Source organism: Carex rostrata, chromosome 27 (assembly GCF_964058835.1).
Source record: "Carex rostrata chromosome 27, lpCarRost1.2, whole genome shotgun sequence".
Lineage (NCBI taxonomy): Eukaryota > Viridiplantae > Streptophyta > Magnoliopsida > Poales > Cyperaceae > Carex > Carex rostrata.
In genome coordinates this window covers 7,454,140-7,479,457 of record NC_135944.1, presented here as the reverse complement: position 1 = coordinate 7,479,457, position 25,318 = coordinate 7,454,140, and the positions used below count along the sequence as shown (strand labels likewise).

At 34.0% G+C, this 25,318-nt stretch overlaps 2 long non-coding RNA genes and 1 pseudogene across 6 annotated transcripts; all 3 read right to left on the bottom strand.

The window, feature by feature from the left end:
- Positions 1 to 752: 752 nt before the first annotated feature.
- LOC144545045 (diphthine--ammonia ligase-like) lies at positions 753 to 18,333 on the bottom strand (annotated as a pseudogene). Its single transcript, XR_013508375.1, has 13 exons — positions 17,959 to 18,333; positions 17,738 to 17,817; positions 17,347 to 17,572; positions 11,538 to 11,570; positions 11,096 to 11,178; positions 10,729 to 10,801; positions 10,338 to 10,647; positions 9,773 to 10,111; positions 9,713 to 9,717; positions 9,062 to 9,297; positions 4,636 to 4,701; positions 1,207 to 1,546; positions 753 to 1,115 (listed from the first exon to the last, which is right to left on the bottom strand). The product of XR_013508375.1 is annotated as a diphthine--ammonia ligase-like (transcript).
- On the bottom strand, positions 13,258 to 17,290 carry LOC144545205 (uncharacterized). 4 transcript variants are annotated; one of them, XR_013508428.1, is made up of 5 exons: positions 16,627 to 16,693; positions 15,655 to 15,869; positions 14,376 to 15,452; positions 13,999 to 14,124; positions 13,260 to 13,412 (listed from the first exon to the last, which is right to left on the bottom strand). It is a non-coding gene; the product is annotated as an uncharacterized LOC144545205 (long non-coding RNA). The 4 variants fall into 4 exon arrangements; XR_013508427.1 differs by lacking the exon at positions 16,627 to 16,693 and adding an exon at positions 15,993 to 16,596; XR_013508426.1 differs by lacking the exon at positions 16,627 to 16,693 and adding an exon at positions 16,748 to 17,290 and having other exon boundaries at positions 13,261 to 13,412.
- A 1,778-nt stretch (positions 18,334 to 20,111) lies between the features above and the next one.
- Positions 20,112 to 22,243, bottom strand: LOC144545305 (uncharacterized). Its single transcript, XR_013508466.1, has 5 exons — positions 21,910 to 22,243; positions 21,609 to 21,651; positions 21,137 to 21,181; positions 20,913 to 20,953; positions 20,112 to 20,488 (listed from the first exon to the last, which is right to left on the bottom strand). It is a non-coding gene; the product is annotated as an uncharacterized LOC144545305 (long non-coding RNA).
- Positions 22,244 to 25,318: the final 3,075 nt, after the last annotated feature.

Sequence of the window (25,318 nt, the reverse complement as noted above, 5' to 3'; positions counted from 1 at the left end):
TTCACATGTAGATGCATCACACGTAAGGTAGGCGGGTTTCAACGGTTCGGATTCGTCATTTGAAATCGATTTGATAAGTTTTGGAGTTAAGCTCACCAAAACTTTGGTGAGCTTAAGAGCACCCTAGTTCTACTATATATATATATATAGAGAGAGAGAGAGAGAGAGAGAGAGGGTTAAAATGCACCCTCCTCTCATATTTTCATTTTTAAAGTTCGAATAGCCGATTCGAATCTTCCAACGTGCTCTTTATATTAAAATGTACTTGGAGACCAAATTTTACATTTTTTGAAATTTTTTTACTGTTTTTTCAGAATTTTGTAAAATTATGCTCCAGTCATGCCGGCACCAAAATAAAGGCATGATTTGTGCCAGCTGGAGCTCTAGAATTTGTAATAATAAAAATTCTTAAACTCTAGATAATATGAAACCTTTTGCACGATCGCTGTTATATTTTTAATTGAGATTTCAGAACAAACATAGATAAAGCAAATACGACATAATTAATAACCATCGACATTAATGTTAAAAAAAAAAAATTAATCTGAGAATAATTAAAAATAATTAAAACAAATATGACACAGTATCATTGGCATTAATGTCAAGGGAATTCATAGTTGTTCACTTGTTCTTTGTTGCACAGTAATAACTTTAAAACCGAATGGAGCTGGGATCTCCTTGATGCCTCTAATGAACTCCAATTTGATTGGGTCACTATGTTATTATAAACTTGGTAACTTAGGTCGATCAACCCATTTCTAGTAGCTCTATTTTTTAGACTACTCGGATGTTTTGCTTATTATCCAGATCTAAAGGGCATTTCACAAAATAACACAAAAATATTGATTAAGGCTTTGAGGTCATCATCCTCCCTAAAAATGATTTTATCATATGAATTGACGACGAGTACATTGGCATCACAATTGAGATGCCAATAATTCACATGTGATCAAGTCATCAGCCGATGACGATTGACCTGACCCTATCACTGGTACCCGGCTAAACAAAGCTTCCTCCCCTAATTTCATGCTTTTATCTAAAAAGGATTCTGAGAACACACAATCCATGACATCTCCACTTAACAAAAGCCTTGTTGGATAATAGAACCTCAAAATCTGCATAACAGAACAAAAAAATATATCAGTAATCAAACAAACTGAACTTTTTAAGTTCCATATATAAAGGATCTTAGCAACTGAGACTCACCACCAAATCATCCCACGAGAAACCATTCTCGCATAAGATCTTAGCAACAAAGGAGGCACAGAATGTTGCAATTGTCTTCATATCCTTCTTAGATCCGCATTGGAATTGAATCACACTGCCATCTTGTTGTGAGCATATCTTTGATGCCTCAGTATTGGTGATAGAAACAATAGCTGAAAGAAGCTTTCCATTGATGTTGCGAAATTGATAACACGTCTCATCCAATTGTAATTTGCCAGATATTTTCTCTAATTGTGTTCTCAACTTGCCCATCTTCAGTTCCTCATCTTCTTCTTCAATTTCTGGTGTGTAAACAACAGGCTTTACTTCTACACTTGCCCTGCAACAAAAGCAAACCCAATTGGTTACAACTTACAACTTCCAATAAAACCGAGGTGCAACCAAACAGGTGTGGTACGTACTTCTCTTTTCTTTTGGCATACCTTGATGTACGCCAAATCATAAAACTATGTTGCTTTCATAATTTCAACAAGTGCAGGAGGAGCCTAAAGGAAACAATGTTATTGAGTAATTATGCTTTGAGCATAGGTGGTAATGTTATATTTCTTTTGATGGAATAATTCTGAAATCGGAAATAGCTCGTATTTTTCTCTCTCCTTGTACGGAGAGCTCCAACCTAAGGTGATGGGAAGGCGATTCAAGGAAATTCCAACTGGAGATGGCTGGAGAAAGCTAGTGCGCCTTGAAAAACGTTCAACTACGTACTGCTACGGGAAGATTTCAGAGCAAATTCTCAGGTAAGTGCAACTCATTTAATGACAATCCTACAAGAAACGGTAATAAATTGTACCAACGCCGAACACATCGTACCTATTGAAATGACCGTGCCAACGTCTTGTACCAACCCCAACGTACCAGTAGTCATCTAAGCACCCTTCTACCATACCCATCTATTCCTCATCCAAACAAGAACTCTACTTTCGTATCTCCCATTTTATCTCTTCTTCAAACTGACCTAACACAAACCTCCAACACCTTCAATCCTCACGCAACCATACCTAAGAAAAAACAAACCTATGTCCCTGTTTCTAAACTCAACACCACTTCAGACTCCACTCCCACTCCTCCAAGGTCATACTCAAATGTCACAACCCCTCCAAATAACATCCATCTCATACAAAACCCGTTTCGATTCCCACAACCTATATGGAAGAGCTACCTAGACACCAACCCATGGACCTTCTCTGCTCCGTCAAACACGCCACCTACCGAAGAAACAACCATTGACCAGCAGGAACCGTTACCATGACCTCCGAATCCAACACACCCGCGTTGGCAAGGAAGATGCTATAATTGTCTCTCTATCGGCCACGACCAAAATGACTGCACCAAAGGTGACCGAGTATGTGCGAGGTGCTGGAATACCGGCCATGCGGCAAGAAATTGCACATATACCCCATCGGCTAAATTGCAGCCGTTTGACCCACTGATGCCACGTGGCAATATGGGAGATGCGGATATGCCCAAAAATAGGCCAAACATGGCAATGGTTTTCATTCCGGAGACAAACAAAATGCAACACGACGCTTGTGAGATGCTTAGAGCTATTGTCATTGACGCTCGTCTATGTCAACACCACAACCTCCACATTTTGCAGTCTATCCTAATGGCAACTTGTGCGACTCCATACCCTTTCCCTATCACCAAAACAAACAGCAGCCAATATCTCCTTGTCCTGCCGCCGGGCATAGATAGAGAAGCTTTTCTCAATGCACACTCTGCCTACCTTAGAGAAACAGGATATGTACCATTCCCGTGGAGTGCCTCAGTCAACGGGACCCCCATGCAGATGAAATTGAAGGTATGGGTGGAGTTAGAAGGCATGTCGCCTTGCTCATGGACGGTAGAACACCTACTACACGCGGCGGGATCATTCGGGATAGTTCTAGAACATGCGCACATGAATAATAGAGCATCCCTAGAAAGAATGCGTGCTGTCATTCGGAGGCAGACTAATCCTAGTCAAATCTGTACTATCGGCAATCCCAATACACTACATGCAGGCTATCAAAATTCCAAAATGGGTGTTTAATCACATAGATAGGATTAGAAGGAACTTCCTATGGAAGGGGCACCTGCCGTGCAAACCAATCAACTGTCTAGTAAATTGGGAAATGACATGCGCTCTGAGGGAGGAAGGAGGATTGGGAATTATCCGACTGCAGACACAAAATGTTGCACTGTTGACGAAGTGGATCTGGATCCTACAGTACAGACCACTAAGCAATTGGGCTCAAACTCTCAGATTACTATACGAGATAGAGGACATAGATAGTGTGGGAAACTCTCAAGGTCAGTCTTTCTTCCTTAAAGACCTTAAGAGTTTAAAATTGTTCTATGAGGCATCCACAGTTACACAGCAGAACGGGGTACAGCTGAGATGGAGATGGGAGGAGAATGGGCTCTTCTCCACCTCATCAGCCTATAAAATGATTCACAGAAACGGGGTTAATTGGAGACACCACAAAAAATGTGGAAATTAAGGGCTCCACCAAAGGTGCGATTCTTTGTTTGGATATTGTTACAAAATAGGTTACATACGAGGGCGGTTTTGAGGAGAAGAGGTTGTCAGGTGCCAGATGGATGTGCACTATGTGGGACGGATGTTCACATGTTCTGGTCATGTTCATTTACGATGGAATTCTGGATCTCTCTTATAAACAGACTAGGTGGCACGATGCCTACAACACACATAAGCAACCACATCCAACTGTGGAAGTTTAGGCAAATCATAACAAAGATACGGGGTGTACGAACGTGGGAAATAGCATGGGCAGCAGGGCTATGGACAATCTGGAAAGAGAGGAACAATAGAATCTTCAATGAAAAATCAAAGTCCATCCACATACTTTGTAACGAGGAGGCTATGGAGATTCAACAGTGGGCGAGTCACTGCTGATTTGTATTAACTTATTTCTTAAATTCTGCACGGTAGGAGCATTAGAGAGATATATAAATAATGTATATGTTGCTGTTACTGTAAGTCCACTTGGGCTTCTGTAAAAAACTTTCTTATTAATCAAAATGTAGGATGGCAAGTTGCCACCCTACCCTCAAAAAATATATTTCTTTTGATGATATATCTGGCAATGCTTGCAAAATTAATTGAGATGAATTCAGGATTGAACAGTAGTTGTGGCATTTGAAGCTCTTTTGACCTAGGTACCAGGATGTGGTACTAGTCAAGTAGGATAGTGTAGAACTTCTTAGTGTTTTTCCACAGGTACCAGGGTGTGGTACCTTTATGGACTTTTTAGTTTCGCTAAAACTGGTAGTTTGAACCACTTTCAAAAAATAAAATTCAATAAGTTGCATTAGGTTCTTTAAAAAAAATAGAGAGAGAGAACTATAGAAACTCCGAAACAAAGAATTAAAGAAGAATGATTAAGGTATTGGAAACATTATTACCCTTTGGGGAGATCAGAAGCAATGACATAAAGAAAAGTGGGCCCATCAGAGGAGTCGAAAGAGCTCCTGACACTAGTGGAAAAACAGAAATCAGGATCGGCCTATCTGGATCGGTTATATGGACACCCGATCCTAATAAGTATCTGGATCGGTTTATTTAAAAAAACCGATCCTAAAAACTATTCAGATCGGTTTTTAGTAACAACCGATCCTAGTTTATTACTATTAGGATCGGTTTTTTGTGGAAACGGATCCTGATACTATCAGGATCGGTTTTATTTTAGAACCGATCCTAATAGTTCAATCATTTGGATCAGTTTTTAGTAAAAACCGATCCTGATAGTATCAGGATCCGTTTCCAACAAAAACCGATCCTGATAATTAAAATATCTCAAATAAATCTTATTAATTGAAATATATCATAAAATAGCATCTGGATCGGGTCTATACATAATAACCGATCCAGATAACTTAAATACATATAACAAATTAAAATATATCAGAAAATAGCATCTGGATCGGTTTTTAGCAATAAAACCGATCCAGATACTATCAGGAACGGTTTTATTGCTAAAAACCGTTCTTGATAATTTTTTTTTTTTTTTTTTTTTTTTTTTTTTTTTTTTTTTTTTTTTAAGGTAGCATGGTAAAACCTGGCCAGCTTTCAAGTACTTTTTTTTTTTTTTTTAAAGAGGTTTATAATTAAATTAATTTCTTTAAAGAGGTCAAATTAAAGATATTTCATTCCCTATGTACATCCTATATATGAACCGTCTGATCAAATTCGAAATAATATGGTCTTGGTCTAACCATATATATTTTGTTATCTCAGGTAATATGAATTCGTTTCCATTTGTTCATGACATCAATTAAGCAATTAATTTTATGGTATTAATTTATAAATAACAAATAAATAATTAAACAAACAATTATACAAACACAAACAAGTTGTTTATTTTTTTTTAAATAATCTCTGGTTATATATATATATCTCAGATAACTTAAATACATATAACAAATGAAATATATATCAGAAAATAGCATCTGGATCGGTTTTTAGCAATAAAACCGATCCAAATACTATCAGGAACGGTTTTATTGCTAAAAACCGTTCTTGATAAATTTTTTTTTTTTTTTTTTTTTTTTTTTTTTAAAGGTAGCATTGTAAAACCTGGTCAGCTTTCAAGTATATATATTTTTAAAAAAAGAGGTTTATAATTGAATTAATTTCTTTAAAGATGTCAAATTAAAGATATTTAATTCCCTATGTACATCCTATATATGAACCGTCTGATAAAATTCGAATCAATATGGTCTTGGTCTAACCATATATATTTTGTTATCTCAGGTAATATGAATTCGTTTCCATTTGTTCATGACATCAATTAAGCAATTAATTTTATGGTATTAATTTATAAATAACAAATAAATAATTAAACAAACAATTATACAAACACAAACAAGTTGTTTATTTTTTTTAAATAATCTCTGGTTATATATATATTTCTCAGATAACTTAAATACATCTAACAAATAAAATATATATCAGAAAATAGCATCAGGATCGGTTTTTAGCAATAAAACCGATCCAGATACTATCAGGAACGGTTTTATTGCTAAAAACCGTTCTTGATAATTTTTTTTTTTTTTTTTTTTTTTAAGAACAACTTTGAAAATAAAATAGTATTAGAATCAGTTATTTCAAATAACCAATTCTAATACTATTTTTTTGTATATGGCATATGGTTCAATTATATGGTTGTTGTATATGTAATTAGTGTGGTGATTAATAGAATATATATATGGTTGTTGTATATGGCATATGGTTCAATTATAAATATTTTTTGATGAAAATTAATGTAATTTACATTATTAAAATTTATGTGATAATATAATTAGTTATTTGACATTGATATTTCATTTTGAAGTCATTTTGACTATTGATTTTTTTTATACAATCATGCATGATGCATCAATGACTTGTGCCATATAATAATATACATAGGACTTGAACCCTTGTTGTGTGGGGTTGTGAAGGAACGAATACGAATATTAGCATTTGGTCGATCGGAACCGTTAAAATGAAAGAATGTCATATTAATTTCACCATTATAAAATTTGATACAATTCGGGATTCGTGTACTAGTTCATCAAAGCAAAACAATATAGCAACATCGCACGGCCGTAAATAATTTACGTTGGATCAAAACTTACAGTTGTCGGGCCTTCGGCACTTTTACGTTATTAATGTTCCATGTTATATCTTGATCATTTTAAAAATTATTACATGTCATTTAATTACAGACCCACCGTTGGATGATCATGCAGAAATGAACGGTCTGCATTCCATTTAACAATTTGATGCCATTAATAATAATAAAATTGTACAAAATTGATCATAGTAGAGTTGATTTGGCCATACAAACACAAATAAATAAATTTGATATTTTTCACATTTTTCTTAATATTTATCTGTGTACATGCATTATCAACAGAAAAGAAAATAAATGGTAGCCGTTTGATGGTTGATAGACCATCAATATGAGTGGGGTTTACCGCAGTGATCTTTCTTATATATAGTATCAGGATCGGTTTTTTATAAAAAACCGATCTTGATACTATTTTTTTTCAAAGTTGGTTCTGCAGCAAAAAAAAAAAAAAAAAAAAAAAAAAATTATCAAGAACGGTTTTTAGCAATAAAACCGTTCCTGATAGTATCTGGATCGGTTTTTTATAAAAAACCGATCCTGATAGTATCTGGATCGGTTTTTTATAAAAAACCGATCCTGATTTTTTTTTTTTTTTTGCAGAACCCATTTTGAAAAAAAAATTTATCAAGATCGGTTTTTATATAAAAAAACCGATCCTGATACTATTTTTTTCAAAGTTAGTCCCGCCAAAAAAAATTAGTATTAGGATCGGTTTTTTATAAAAAACCGATCCTGATACTATTAGGATCGGTTTTTCCTGATACTATTAGGATCGGTTTTTTATAAACAACCGATCCTAATGATAACTCCCTATATAACCTGCTTAGGGTTCTTCTTATTTTCATTCCGCGCCTCTCATTTTCAACTTAGCGTCTCTCTCACTGTCTCCGTCTCTCCCTCTGTACTCTTTGTGTCTCTCTCTCTGTCTCCGTCTCTCCCTCTCCTCCGTGTCTCTCTCTCTCTTTCTCTCCGTCTCTTCCTCTCAAAGCCGAGCCTCTCGCACCTCCGGCTCGGCCGATCAACTATTACGGTATTAACTTTATATAATTTTCTCATTATTATGCTTTAAAAACACATTTTTTTGTATTTTTTATTGTAAAATGTTTTTCCATCTAATTGTTACATTTGTTTTTATTTTTAGGATCTTTTTTAATCTCAAGTGATGTGATTGCAAAAGAGGTAATTATTGATTTTTTTATTGTTGTGCTTTACATTAATTGCATAAATGTGTGTTAATTGAAGAAATAGCTCAATTAGTCACTTGTATGTTTGTTAATTAATTTTTTTTGGATTTAAATTTCTTGTTATAATATGTAATGCTTCACAAAACTTTGTATGAACATGAATTTTTTGTAATAATTTAAGATGTGTATGATATTTAATTTATGATGTGTATATGATATTTGATTATTGTTTCTTACTGTGCAAAAAAAAATATATTTAGGATGCTGGCCAGCAAAATATATATGGAAGCTGGTTAAATAAATAAAAATATTTTTTTTAGCTTCAATAAAACATCAGGATCGGTTATTTTAAACAACCGATCCAGATTACTACTATTATGATCGGTTATTTTTTTAAAAACCGATCCAGATTTCAGATCCTCATTCCAACAAAAAAAAGTATCAGGATCGGTTTTATATAAAAACTGATCTTGATAGTTCGTATCTGGATCGGTTTTTATTTAAAAACTGATCTAGATATGAAATTTTTAATAAAAAAAAATATTCGAAAATATTATCAAGAACGGTTTTTATATAAAAACTGATCTTAATAGTTCCTATCTGGATCGGTTTTTATTCAAAAACTGATCTAGATATGAAATTTTTAATAAAAGAAAATATTCGAAAATATTATCAAGAACGGTTTTTATATAAAAACTGATCTTAATAGTTCCTTTCTGGATCGGTTTTTATTCAAAAACTGATATAGATATGAAATTTTTAATAAAAAAAAATATTCGAAAATATTATCAAGAACGGTTTTTATATAAAAACTGATCTTAATAGTTCCTATCTGGATCGGTTTTTATTCAAAAACTGATCTAGATAACTACTATTAAGATCGGTTTTATGAAAAAACCGATCCTATTAGTTTCTATTTGGAACGGTTCTTTAAAAAATATAAAACCGATCCTGATAGTATCAGTATCGCCTTCATCAGGATCGGTTGGATTCCGTTACTGATATGTGTATATAACCGATCCTGATTCCATATTTTCCACTAGTGTGAGTTGCTCCTGAACTTGGGTTTTTTCACTAGATGTCAAACGGGCAGAGCAGTAAATGACAAAAAGGAAAGTGGAGGTCATAACGGAGGCATTAAAAGAGGTAGCTACGGCATTGCTGTTTTGTAAGGCCTGTTCAAGTTCAGCCATGGGACCTCCCGCACAGAGGTCCACAGTTGCCGGGTCAAGACCGAGTTGACCCGCCATATAAAGGACCCCTTTATACTGTGTAGCATGAAAAGGAAGAAAACACCTCAGTTTTAGTAATGACATTGAAAAGTGCTACTATCAAGACACAAGTGCAAGTTAAATTAAGACATGCAACACTATTTAGCATGACTTGGCTACATCAGAATTTTTTTTATCATTATTTTTAGGTGGAGGGGATATTGGAGAGTTTACCAGCTAAACTGAATCACTGAGACCCAGTTAAATAAAAGAAAAATGCCTATACTTATGTAAGTTCTATACAGATTGGTATGCATAAATTGGTAATTCGCAATGCATTGAATTGAAGCGAATAACATGCTATCATACCAAATCCTATTTTGCCTTAACTAATCTCCTTATCAAAGCTCAAGTTGTGCTAGTATGCCTCAATTCAGGAAGTTGATATAAAATAAGATAATTAATTAGCCACCAAGGCTGAGCTTACTCACAAAAGTTAATTCAAAAGAAAAATAATGTCAAATTGGCAAACTCACTTGACTGTAAGGCCCGATACAACTAGGAGCCCAGCAGGAAATACTCTGCACATGAAGCACCTTCTTCCTTTCAGGTTCTCTGGCCACCAAGACCTCCACATATGCCCCACCTGACCCACACTCTACCAGCGGCAGCTCTATTGTGCTTCTTGAAGGAACCCCGAAATGGCATTTTGTGCCAGTAATGTACTTAACGTACACCTCATTCGCATGTGCAAATTTTTTCATGTCTGAGATATATAGGTGAATGTAGAGTACATTGACCCAGCCAAAGCCTTCAGCACCAAGTCGCAACTCAATTTCTCTAAGGACTGCAGCTAGATCTTTCTCTAGACCTAAGAGTGTGATAGAAAGAGCAGGTATGACTTAAAGATGTACCATTTTTATACCGGATTGAATACCGATGGATGATAATTTTGTTTCCTTTTGCTTAATTGATATCTAATAGAGGATAAGCGAGATTAAACAAGTTACTATACAACACTCATAACATAAGTACATAACACTGGTTCAGGTACTGACACGAGAGGGAGAAGAAAATAGAAAATTTTATTTGTGTACCATTTGATGTTTTAGAAGAATTCTGAATCCAACATCCAATAGAGAATAATTTCCTGCCAGTAGAAGAGATGCGGAAATCTACTCCTTTATTAGTTTCATCAGAATCAAATTCTGAATCCAACATATGTAAATCTGCCACCTGGGTAGAAGTAGGGTTTCCCTCCACTTCATAAACAGCAGGGGTGTGACCCAATGAAGCATTCTTTTGTTCGAGATGGAAAGCCAAGGGATGGAGAACACCAACTGATGCAATAGTAGAATTGGGGTTGTTGAGTATCCCTTTATACTTATCTATAACAATTCTCGCATTCTTTACAAAAAAAAAAAAAAAATGAACACACTGAAATGATCCTGATGTAACAATATCATGACGAAGCGCCAGAGAACTTACATGAAACAAAGGACAATCAAGAGTTAATGTTTCATATTCTCCTCCTTCACCGCACACATGTATTCCATATTTTCTAAACAAAAAAGGTTGTCAGAAAACACTAATTAGCCAGGATAAAGTCAGATATCAGCAAGTTCAACAACTCCCAAGATATGTATTAGTTATGAAATCATCACAAGCTGTTCTTGTATGTAGCAAAGAAACCTTCATTCAAAATATAAAAAATAAAAAGGAACATCATAGTCCCCCATTTTATGTTGCTGGTGTACTTTGAGCATATTATTTTCATGTTAAACTGACCTTTCTTACAGTTGATTGCACGAATTAGTTGGACAAGAGAGAGGGAAGGGTGAATCAACAAACTTACTCGTTCAATTTAAGGAGATGTGATTTGAGATCTTTTAGTTCCCTTCCCAAATGCTCAGAAGGGCTCAATCCAATAGCTGCAACCTACTCAACCCAAATAAAACTGTAGCTAAAATTTTATTTTTCCTCCAAACATCTCAGTTTATTGAATTTTAGGTGGATTTAAAAAAAATCATTCTTCAATTTCATCCCCATCATTACAAATTAAATTACACATGAAACATGCCTAGATACTTATAAAACCAAGATGACCCCGGGCTAAACCTATAATACGGAATAAGTACTGATTGGTCCCAACCAACTTATAACACTGGCAGGCCTAACAATAACAAAAAAAATAGTTTTGAAATTCCAAAGATAGAAATCACATACATTTTATCTATGGAACTGCACCGACTAACATCCAAGATAATTAAGAATAAATATAAAGATAGTTTCTATACCTTCACAGTTACAGCAACTATACCCCTTCTTATCTGAAATTTATCAACAATGGAGTAATTATACTGCAGTTCTTTAAATCAAAACATAAAAACATCTAGGAATAAAGGTGGATTTTCATGGGTAATCATACATTACCTCAAATGCTCAGGAATACCTGTGCAAAATAAGAATATTTCATTTATTGCTAGAAAATGTTTAAATAAATATACCCCCTTTCCAATCTCCAAAAATATTCTTCAAAGTACCCCCAGAGTCTATCCCAATTAATCTATAAAGAAAGTAAAGGTAGTCTAAATTTTGCAGTGTGTCGAAACAGTCCCTTTTTTTGCAAATGGTTATCTTTTAATAAAACTGTTATAGTGCAGGTGTCTTCAATGTTATTGTGGATATGCACAATTTCCCTCTTTAAAGGCAGCCATATGTGATGTGTTAAGATTTTGCAGGGTTACACGTGAAATTATCTCCATAAATGAAAAAAATACAGCAGAGCATCTAGGTTTATGCCTGCTTTTTGCAGGTGTCCGAGTACATCTCATATGATTTGCAGTAGAACATGTAATATTCTAATGCTTATGGTGGTACACACACTACACCAAAATTCACTTCGGGCAACCAAAAAGTTGGTTGCAATAGCTATTATTTGGTTGCAATAAACTAATTTTGCAACCAAAATAATTGGTTGCGGGTCGTTGCAATAGTTTTGGTAGCAATAAATTTACAACCAACTCTTTGGTTGCAATAAAAAATTATTTATTGCAACCATAATTTGGTTGCTATACTGACGTGGCAATAAAGTTTGCAACCAAATGAACGGTTGTTATTGCGTATTTATCGCAACAAAAAATGGTAGCGATAAACTAGTATTCGCAACCAAACAATGGTAGCAATAAAATTATATTACAACGAAATCCATGGTTGCAACTTGTGCAATTGTTGCAACCAAATTTTAGTTGCATAAAATGCGTAGCAATAATTTATTGCAACCAAATAAATGGTTGCTATTGCGCATTTATCACAACCAAAAAATGGTAGCAATAAGATAGTATATCGCAACGAAATCTATAGTTGCAACTTGTGCAGTTATTGCAACCATTATTGCAACCGAAAAATAGTAGTAATAAGATAGTATATCGCAACAAAATGTTTGGTTGCAACTTGTGCGGTTGTTGCAACCAAAGTTTAGTTGCATGAAATACGTAGCAATAATCTATGGCAACCAAATATATGGTTGCTATTGCGCATTTATCACAACCGAAATATGGTAGCAATAAGATAATATATTGCAACTAAATTCTTGGTTGCAACTCATGCAATTCTTGCAACCACCTTTTAGTTGCACTAAATTCGTAGCAATAAACTATTGCAACCAAATAAATTGTTGCTATTGCGCATTTATCGCAACCAAAAAAATAGTAGCAATATTATAATGTATCGCAACAAAACTCTATAGTTGCAACATGTAAATTAAATGCAACTAAATTTTGGTTGCAATTAATAATTCTAATACAACCATATATATTTTTATAATGGCGTAATTTAATAATCCTAATGCAACCATAAATATTTTTATAATGACGTAATTTCAAATTTTGGTATTGGTATGCATGCGTAATTTTAATATTTGTTGTAATTAGTCATTTTATTCATTCTCATTTGAATAAATACTCTTGAATTTATAATATAAACTATAATATAAAAAGAAGACAATAATTAATACAAAAAAAATTCATAATACATTAACATATATTATTCAAATTTACAACGATAATAACAAAAAAAAAAACGCGCTGTCATTTAAAGAGAAAGTGTAAAGGTGATCCCTTGAAAGTATTCCTTGAAGGTATTGATGAGAGTATAACTAAACACTTGACAATCTGCACACATTAAATAAAACAAAAAAGAAACATAAAAAGTTAACTCCACTTAAGTAGACTTAACAACTATGAAACAGTTGAACAAAATAATTAACAAATGAGTAAGTATATACTTGATCTATAACAGTTGATACTTTTGCTTACAATTCACAACTCTTACTTTATTTTATCTCCCAAATATACTCTTTACAAAAGGCTTCGCTAGTAGTGTACAAGGACAAACTTGTCTAATGAAACAACTGAACCTAAATACAATCCACTAAAGACTGTCATTCACAACACAGTTCTATGTCATGTTCCTACAGTTATTTCCTTGATTTTTTCTTTTACATCACATATTTTCTTTCTTTTTTCTTTTACATCACACATCCCAGTTCTTTTGAATATAATAGTTAAATTTGGATATGAGGAAAGAAGAGGTAAAATACAGGGTTAAATTGTTACAATATACACGAATGCACCTTTTCCTAGCAACAATGTAAACATCTAAAAGAATCCTGCTATGGCTGTCATTTATAATTTGGAATAAACCGGGTAAATGTTGCAAAGAGACCCAAAAATAACATAACTTGAGGTTAGAGAATACCTTTAGAAAAGCTTCTGACTGCTTGATGAAGACCTTGTCAGACTCATCAGCCTCGGCCTTTTATGATTCGCGTTCAAGAATAGCATTCTCAGTTATTACTTCCTTGTCATATAGCTGATGCAAAACCTGTCAAATCAAACTAAATTATTATGTACCATGGATGACTGTACCAATGTATTAGAGACTTGAGTGGCACAAATTTTGACAAATCTAAAAATTCAAAGCAATGTTGGCAGACTTAGTATTGTACCGGTGTGTATCCAATACTATTATAGATTGAAGGTGAAAGAAAATAAAAGACAAAAAATATGAGAAAAGCAAACATGCAATCTCTACAAATATTCAGATTTGGTATGAGGGAAGTCGGATCACCATACCTCTTTCTTGTCACGTGCAATAATTCCAATAGTCTCCAGAAGACAATAATTAAGAAACTCCAGGGTCTGTTAGGTAAAATTTTTTCCTTCTGACAGTATCCACTTGAAATATTCTTGCGAATCAGGTATAAAGAAGTTTGAGATTAGAACCATTTCTATTCCCAATTGACTACATATCTCCATGCCAGTTCTCTTTGCACTGTTTCCCCTTCTCTTTGCATTGTTTAACTATAGAAAATACTATTTAACTCTACTCATTATAGAAATATTTAACTATAGAAAAAACTCAGGGTTAGGTTCCAGTCCTTGATTCTGTGATTTCTCCAACTTCCTGAAATCAGTCAAACAAATAACAACAAGGACTAAACAAGTGAAGTCGTCAATTAGAGACAGAAATGGGTTGCGTTTCAGTCCAACCTGACCTAAAGAGCATTTCAATTGGTTCATCTCCTAGGTTGCATCAATTGGTTGAGGCTTTGACTCAGAACAGAAGGCATCGATTTCCTTTTAAATTTATCAGAATATAAGAAGAATTTAAATTTTGTATTAAATTTGTGAAATAACAAGTATTTCAATATTTCTAAGATATGGATATGTCTATTAAAACTTGAACTAAATGTTTCATGTGGTCAGACTGGGAGGCTTGGGTTACATATTTGGAATGGAAAAAAAAATATGATTAGTATAAAACAGAAAATGCAACATCAGAATTTGCACTAGCTTGCACCAATTTCTGCCAGTATTGTTGCAATTTTGGAAGTAGTACATAATTTTTTTTTATTTAATTTATGTCACCCAAATTGTACATACTTACAAGGATGGACCGTTAACCATAATCCAATTATGAAACCATCAAGATTTGTAATACAAAACTCAGCAAACCTTGTTTTAAGAGAACAGTAATGGGTCCGGGTAGGAGCTGATCCAATAACCCATTAGACAGGTGTCTGCTGTAGCAAATTGTGGAATGTTCGCCCCATCAGCAACACAAATGGCTAGTGGACTTGTCAGCTTATGGCCCTTTATTTCATAACTACAATTAACAGCAATGGACTTCTGCAGAGCTGCAATGTGACACTTTAAAATGGGATCTTATTTACTAGAGTACTGGGAAGACTAAAATGGGTACCATCTGATCCACCATAGGGGCTTAATAGAAATGACCAAAGGGCATATTGGGACTTCCAAAAAAGTTGCCTAATGGCAGTCTCAATCCTTGAAAAACCAATTTAAGTAAATTATGAAATTTTTAACCCCTCTTCACTGGGGAATAACTAACCAGGCATCACAGGCAAATTGATAAAAGGTATCAGTAGGAACCACTAAGACCTTCCCGTCCTTTATTACGTCAATTGCCTCTTTTATTGCATCGATTGCCTCTTCAACATGGTCCTCAGATGATAGGAGAATGAACTCAGGCTATGATCCAACACCCATCTGTAGTTGTTTTATGCTTTGTGTCATTCTGACAAGCTGGGCCCCACAATAACGCTTCTGAAATGAGGAAGATTGAAAGCTCAGTGTGAATCACTAAAGGAACAAGCTATAAATTAAGAAATATATGCATTACTACTTTAATTGTGTTTATAACCCAGTTCTAACTGGTACAGCTTGAACCAGTTGTGTGCTTATACTGTGCTGTGAAAATGTGGTCATCTAACTTTATATTTGAACCAGTGGCTTTTCAGTGGGGAATTGATACAAAGACCTGAAATGCAAAAAATATTTTACAGCAGCCACATGCTTTGTAGTTTTGTAAGCAGAGTAAATTATATTTATTCACTCATTCCTTGATTTTTTAATCATGCAAAAGAATAAAATAAAATAAGGCACGCAATTAATACCAAACCAATTATTAATAAAATACTTTAATGAATTGACAAAGGCATGACATGAATTGAAACCGATCAAACCAACAAAGGCTTGTTGTACTGCCACAATCTTCTGATTCTACATCAATTTTCAACCACCCAGATTTTCCATATTACAAAATAAAATAAAAATCCAAAACAGTACTATTCAATACTAATTTTTTTTAATCAAATTACTCAGCACATGAATTACAGGTGAAATTAGTTTTGTATTTAATAATATTTTTTTTACTAATCTAAGAATTTTTCTATTAATAATCCAACACAACTAACAAAAATGATAAAATAAACAAATTACATACCTACAGACGGACAAGGTCTATGAGCTGAGCTAAACGAAACAAAGTAAAGCGAAAAAAAACTAAAAATAAGATCTTAACTAGGCCTTGTTGAAATTTAGGGCCATTGAGCTCTGCCTCGAGTTTCCTAGATCAGTCTTGTGAAATTATGGCCGGTACCAGTTCTGCAAAAATTGAATATGCAGTTTTTAGGTGAAAGTACCTTAACGTTAATGGAGTCCAGAGATAGCGTAGATGAATATGCCGCCGGAGGAGAGTAGCAGAGTTTTGGGAGATGAGCGAATGAGAAGTAGGAGAAGGAGAGGGTGTGGACGGTGGGAAGGAGGTGGAGTGGAGGGAGAAGAAGGGAGGTGACGGAAGAGAAATAGTCTGGAAGGAGGTGCCGCAGGAGGAGAGTAGCTGTACGAATGGAGAAGGGGGCGAACAAAGTCACGAGGAAGACGAAAGGACTTTTTGCATCTTTACCCCCAATGAAAGTTAAAATATGACCACGTGATCCAAAGTATTTGATCTGTACACAGACTTAGCTACCAGCCCATGTGGTTGCAATAAGATAAATTGGTTGCAATAATCTTCTGACGGACAACCAAATTTATTTGTTGCAATTGGTATTATTTTGTTGCAATAAATATATTCTTAAGCAACTAATTATTTTGGTAGCAATATAATTAATCTAATGCAACTAATTAGTCTATTAGTTGCAATAGGTCGTTGCAAAAGATCAAATTTGGAGTAGTGACAGGAAATGTGCTCAATAAAAGGGGTGGGGGAAAGGAAAAATAAAGAAAGTAAAAGAGATACCATTTCTTCAAAGAGAGTGATTTGGTCTTGTTTCCAGAGATAAGCGAGAGAAACAAGGCCTAACCTGGAGCAAACACTCTCTACTCTCATCCTCTGGTAATCAGAAGCAATCGCACCTGATGAAACTGCATTTATAGAAGGTATCTGCCTCTTGACTTCATGCAAAAGAGTATACATGTCTTCTACTTCATCTCCTGGAGTCATTCTATAATTGACACTATGATCTCTGTACAAAAAATAGCAGGAACAATATATATTAGTTGTAATTTCATTTTTGTATAGGCATGCCATGATAACATATGAAAATATCAAGTATACCCATGCAAAATAAGAAACAGGTCCTGTCCTGTATATACATCTAAAACTGAGAAATTAGAGAGCAGAGACGTACCTTGTGGAGCCATGAATCCTTGTACGAAAGAGAGGTAAACCCATGCACTCTGCATAGCTTACTATTATCTGGTGTCCTGCCTGGTTTGGTTTATTAAAAAAATGGTAAGCCTCAGTTTTAGTCATTCAATTCAATTCAATTCAATGATATATGATATATGATATAGAGATAGGAAGTGGAAGTGGAAGTGGAAAAGAATAAGAGAAAAGAAATGAGCTGACAGTCTGATACATGTAGCTATCCAATTCATCGACTGAGTCATCCAGCGGTATCAAATTAGCAAGGGCAACGATTTGAAGTGGAAGGAAGGAGGAGATAAGTGAGGGATTAAAATGAGGAGTGAGGGATTAAAATTAGATAGCTACCTGGTGGCCATAATCGATGCAACGCATCATAGCAAAGCAGCTGTCCTTGCCACCGCTAACCAGCGCCACCACCTTCATCTTCATCTTCTTCCTCTTCCTCTTCCTTGGGCGATTGGGTTTTCTGAGAAGTAGAACTAGGGTTTTGACTTGAGCGAACGGGAACACATGATGTCCCACTTGTCATCACCTGGTTTATGGTGAAACAATGTTTCATTCTCATAGACAAGCAAATAGTCGTCAATTTGAAAACTAGGAGTATTATACCACAAAATATTAAGTGGAAACACAAATGGGTCAGAATCATGTAGAACATGGAGAGAAACCTCTCTATTGTTAAGGGGATTCAGCAGAGATAATAAGCTATATATTGGCATTTTCAACTTCGCCAGTGAGCAAGTAACCACCAACAGGTCCAAATAAGTTCTTACCAGAGGGGCAGCGAGTACAGATTGTGTATAATTTGTTGAAAGGAATTTAGTTGAATTCCATATCGGGCCCGTGGAAGGTGTTTTGATTTTTTGAATCAGATCTGTGAAAAAGAAGAAGAGAAGAAAGTTTGAGTGGGCAGAATAACAGCAGATACACGCACTAAATTGAAAGACTTTAAGACTATTTGGTGACTGAATTCAAATTAAGCTCCATTAAACAAGTCAGTGTTTTTTTTAAAGGTCAGTTAGCAATAACTTTTTTCTTTTTGATGGTTGGCGGCGAAGTGCCATCAACAGCTTGATTGATATTAATAAAAAGAGTGATATTTACAAAAGTTTTTGCCAAAGAAAAGAGAGAAATTCTCCTCTCAAAAATGAAAACGAAAAATGAAAAATGAAAAAAAAAAAATCTTGTACACAAATTATTTACACAACATTACTCTGTAGGTTGAGCCAAATTGACAAATGTTTAAGAATTTAACATTACATTAATGGGTCTTCAAGTGATCCGAGTTAGGTTGGCCTGATTTATACATAGGAGAATCAATGATGGAAGATGATCTTAATTTGTTACAAATTAATTAGTAAAATGGTCCTGTAATTGGGTAGTTGAGAGGTCATTGTTGAGAGCGACTTGAAAATTGAAAGGTCTTCAAGTGAGATAATGAGCTGCTGGTGTATGATAAAATAAACGTATCACCCATCTCTCTTCCTGGATGAAGTCACATCCTTATTTAAAGCAATGCAATAATTGTTTTACTTTTCTAGTCCATTAATTTAATAAAATTATTTGGGTTTCGGATATTTTTTGCAAGATTCTATCATTCATTAATTATTAGGTAGGAGTAATGAGTGTGTTTTAAATAACTACTAGAATCTGATTTTTTTACATGACAAGGAAAATGGCCTTTTGCAAGGAGATACGCTTGCAACAAGCCCAAAAAGGCTATTTTCAAGGAGATACGCTTGCAAATGTACCATTGGAACTGCATTCGTTACAAATACTCAGTATTTGCAAGGCCTCCCTTGGAAATATGCTGTTTTGACCTTTTGCAAGAGATTTGCCTTGCAACAACTACGCATGAAAATACTTTCAGAGTTGGTCCAGTTTGGAGTATTTGCCAGGGAAGCGAAGGTGGGTCCCACCTGACTATTTGCAAGGTTGGAAAACGTGGGTCCTACTTGACTATATGCAAGGCTAACACAAGTGGATCCCACCACACTATTAGCAAGACTAGTGGACGTGGGTCCTACCTGACTATTAGCAAGGCAAGGTAACGTGGGTCCCACATGACTATTAGCATGGGAGATGATTATTTTTTTACATGGTTGATTATTTTCAAGGATATGATTTACATTTTTTGCATGCACTTCAGTTCACACTATTTGCATGGACGTACCAATGGATATATTAACAAGAAGTGATTGCTGTAAATTATTATGCTCCAATTCTACCACCCTCTCCCTGTACCAATCTGGTACCAGCCCAGTGTTGTTTTACAATTCTCAGCCCCATTCATCAAGATTTACATAAAACACAATGAGAAATATGTAGAAAGCAACTTATAAGCATTGAACAATAGTATAATCATCTTACATAATACCAGATCTAAAAAGTAATAAAACAACATAGCCAACAAAGACTTATACTTCTAAATATACCCAAAATGTACCCACCTATCAAGTATTCACAAAGAGAAATCATCCCCATGAGTTAACAATGTATACCCAAAATGTACCCACCTGTTAAGTATTCACAAAAATAAATCAATCCCATGAGTTAACAACATATACCCAAAATATCACCAAAAGTCTTTACCCAAAATACAGACAACCCAACTAGAACCTGCTTGTTCATGTCCTTGTTAAAATATCACCAAAAGTCTTTATCAATTGAGGGGTGTAACAGTATCACCAGTTTTGAAGAATCCATCTTCAGTGAATGATTCCTTAGTAGCCTAAAGCCAAAGCATACAAAGATTAAAATACTACAACCCTAAAACAATAGCCTAATCAGAACAAACAGGATTTCATTATTTTACCCTTTCTGTTAAGAGTATGGTTGTGCTCTTTATTGAAATGGGCATACAATGTGGGGCAGTTTAACATTATCCGAAAATAACATGTAAAGAAGAATGGTGCTAAAAATAACTCTGAATTTGAGTTACTTGTCCAAAGAACTACATTGACATGGTATATGCAACTATAGTTGATCACACTCTCTGGACTAGCTTAATTACAAACTTTGCTCCAATTAACAAGAACTAGTGAATTGTGCTAGGAGTTCAAATGTTTGTTTTCTACAACAACTTAGTTGGATGCAATTAAAACCATCATATACTCCAAGGTCAACCAAAACATATAACAAATCTAGAAACATACCGAGCCACTGTGATACTTCAAAAGACTAGAGCAATTCCTTCCTATAATTAACACAGTAACTCACAACTTTGAACAGTTTCTCCGAAGAATATTTAACACGAGTAAATTTACAATTTTAAGTCAATCAAAAGAAATGAATAGATAAATATATGAAACTCACAATGTCACATTGGTTGTTGCGACTGGATGGTTTCAGAACTGAATAGATAAATATATGAAATTACCTTGAATTTTGCATGCAAGTTGTTTAGTCTCAAGAAAATAATTCCCTGCAATCATTTAAAATTTTAGATTGTTCATTTTGTTAGTTCAAAGTTCAATTTATATACACAACAAATTAAGAGAAAGCATTCTGTTTTCAAAATTGTGCCTAAGTTATTATTTGGTAAAACATCCCTTTTCCTTGTTTTTTTACATAAAATCATTTTTTTTTTCTGATTGTGGTAATCTTTATGTCATTAACCCAATGATCTTACAATTTCATAATAAATACAGATTGGCATCATGTCTTTCAACTATTCACTATACTTGTATTTACTTTGCAGTGAAGTATGTGTATGAATGATAATGAAATACTGAAAAACTTGTATTTTTTTTTGTTATTTTGTTGTATAGATAGGGATAGTAATATTAATTCCTTAGTGTTGTTTTGCTATTTTGTTGTATAGAAAGGAATGGTAATATTAATTATTTTACCAGTAGAACAGTATCATTTGTATCTTCCTGGAGCTTGTAGCACCTGTAACAAAATGAATGATCTAAATTTTATATGTAAGTGGAAACCTTCAAAATATTTAAATATGTACTAAAATTGAACAGGATAAAGTATTGATATTTACTTGCATAAATTGGTGCCAATGGACTTCAATTGAAACATATAACAAACCTCAATTCCAATCATGTCGAAATTTATGCACAAAATATACCTCAGTTCCAAAGTAGAGTTAAATTTACCTCTAGAACAAAGTAAAATCAAAGAGAAATAACAAGAACTGACCTATGAGAAGTGAACATAGAGAAGTGGGAGAGGTACCTACGGCCTAATTGGGGTTTGAAAATAGAAATGTGCTGGGCAAAACTGAGTAGATCGAAGAGAGGGTTACATCGTGCAAGGGCATGGAGAGCCGGAGAGACGCGATTTAGTTAGGTTAGGTCTTAGCGATTAGCGAACTGTGAAGAGGAGAAAGTGTTTGGATTTGGGTGTTGTTTCGATTGGGTGTAGGCTCAAGAAGTAATAGAGAGGGAGAAAGGGCGCCGGCTCAAAAGAGAGAGAGAGAGAGGGAGAAATGGCGCCCAAATGAAATGTTTGGAGAGTGAAAATAAACCCTAAGTCCAAACTCCACTACTACAGAGTCCAGAGAGAAAAAATTGAAGGGTCTCTAACTCTCTGTATCATTTTTACTTGGAAAGCCTACATACGAATTTATATATTCTGAGGTAACAAATATTTGCGTTTAGATCAGGATCATCCGATCATTATTACACAAGAATATTAAAAAGTATTATACGGGTCGGATCTAAACAAAAATATTATGTTACCTTAGGAGAATAGAAACTCCTTACCCACAACCTCCAAAATGAAGACATCCAGACCATTTATTACCGATCGAACGACTCGGAACTTGATATTTACTAATTATGTATGTGCAACAAATAATATGAAAAAAAATTCAAAAAAATAAAATAAAATTATTTACTTATTATATGACAACATAATACTTATTATTGTTATTTTTATATACTTTCATCATTGTATGCCCCTTTGAATTTAGAAAATATTTTTGGACCGTTCATTTTTATGCGAATAATCAACGGTTGATCTTCAATGAAATCATTACAAATTTGTTTTAAAATGATCAAGAGAAAATATTAAACGTAACTAACAAAAAAAATTGAAAGTTTTATTATGTATGAGCTTCGATCCAGCGTGAAGTGTTTATAGCCACATGATGCTTCAATTTTCGGTCATTTGGATGGATGGGTAAATGAAAACAAAATTTGATCAAACTTGGATCCAAGAATATAAATGCAGTTATCTTTAATTTATACAGTTCTGATCTACCAACAAATGATATATTCTTGTGCGTTTTCACTAATTCACGAAACAAGAGTTCATGTTCCATGTTCATTCATAGAGGATGTGAGTTATATATGCAACATGCACGTAATGCTATATAATTTCATGTGTCAAAATCACTTAATTAAACAATAAACACGTTATAACACAAATTATTGCATAAATTTCAATTAATAGAAGCATGAAAAAATTAGGAATTTGTTTTTAATTTTTTTTCACATTACTCGTTGTAAATATATTATGATACAACAGTAAGAATTTAGAAAACGTTCAAGTATCAATTTTGAAAATATTTTTCTTTCATATTTTTTTAAAACTTAATTATTAAATTTTATTTTATCTTTCATTTAATTATTTTCATGATAATGAAAAAAAATAGTTAACAAATTTTATTAAATTAATATTGAATTTGTCATTAATTGGTTACATTTCATTAATCATGTAAATTACTAATCATACAAAATAACATCAATAACGTAAATTACTAAAAGAATTTGTTCATTATCACATAAATTATTAATTCTTTCCATCTCCAATTAATAAAATTTCTGGTTAATGCCTAAATTTTAATATTTTTTCTTATTTCCTTTACAACCTTTTTTTATTCTTGTAAAAATCATTTTAGTTAGTCTTCAACAAAATTGAGCCTATGAAATAAGCGGCCCACCTGTCAGACTGAACCACACAAATAGCTATATAGCCCTTGCCTCACTCTTTTCTCTCATTTTCTCTTATTTTCTCTCTCACTTCCAAGTGGATCCCACCCCAATAAATATACTCCATCTCTCTCCCTTCATTTCCTTCCAGGAGAAGATGACTAACCCTCTCCAATTACAATTTTGCTCCAAAATTCCCAAACCAATTTTTTCATTTCGCTCCAAAATTCTAATTTTCATTTCCCTCTAAAACTCCTGTACTTTCAGTAACTTCCCTCTACATTTTCCCTCCACAAATTTTGGCTATCGCCAAATAATTTTTTTACGGTGAAATCGACGATTAGTGTTATTTCTAGCACGTCTCTCTATTCCAACTATTGTGCAGTGATTTCTGGCACGTCTCTCTACACCAACTATTGTACAATATAGTTTAATTTAACAATTAACATGCCAATTAGAACTTCAGATTTCATTTGGGGAATTTCATCAAACAATGTAAACTGAACACTATCGCCCTTTCTTGCTTCTGTCTCCCTCTTTCTTTTCTGACACCTTAGGTGTTTAATTTCACAATGTAAACTGCTAAGGCTTAATTTGGTTTTCTTTTTGTCTTCCATAAAAAAATGTGAAGGTTGTTGGCACAGTCGAAACCTCCTTGGAAAAACACAGAAGTGAAAGCCGTTGACCTAGAATTATATTGCTCTAATACCTGAAGTCATGAAAAGCTATTACAAGGTAAATGTTTTTAAGAATTATATTGCTCTAGTACCACTACTGTAAATAGATGGTTAAAGTGGTTTATTTCTTCAAATTTCAGGGTACGAAGGGCAGTTATCTTTCTCTGGCATGCTGCCTTGTGATTTTTGCACAGAGCAAACTACAGGTCCAAATTAGGAGTTCTTGGTACCAAAATTCTCAGAACATCATGTACTATCACCTAGATTAATCTCAAAGTTTTTTTTAATTTTCTAACTGGGTCAAATTAGTAATTTTGTACTGTTAAGTTTTGGTACCAATCACCCATTGTACCAGTTGCTGGAATTTTTGAAATCTGATCTTTGAAAGTCCTTAATTAATTATATAAAAATCACAAAAATGTGAGGTTTGTTTCTGTGAGTTCCTGTTAATGTCCTATATCCATCTATCCAAGGATTTGGTTAATTTATAACTTTCTTCACTGGTTTCTGGTCTGATTTTTTTGTTTGAGGTATTCTCTATATCAGTACCAGATTACATGTGCTGCCATGATAGACATGCTTTTCAAGTTACATTACACAGTTAAAATCAGTGGCAAGACCCTTGTGCACCTCTACTATCATAAAAAAGGCTCAAAATACCCTTCTGCTGAAAACTGGCAAATCAGAGGACAAAGATTCTGATTATGTCAAAATAAACATGACAGGCAGATAGAGGACTCAATTCCATGCAGTTTGGACCCAAATTTTGATTAAAAATGAATTTTGTACTATTTTTAATGAATTTTTGAAATTCAACTTTCTAAAAATTCTTATTTTTTCCTTTTTTTTCTTCTTTTCTGTTGCTGGTATACAATGGCCATGGTACTGAACCCCTTACCAGTACGCTAGGGAAGCCAGAAAATTTTTGAAATAAATCACATGAGTACATTAAGTCTAAATGGATATTTTCATGAAAATAAATCCAAATTTCATGTA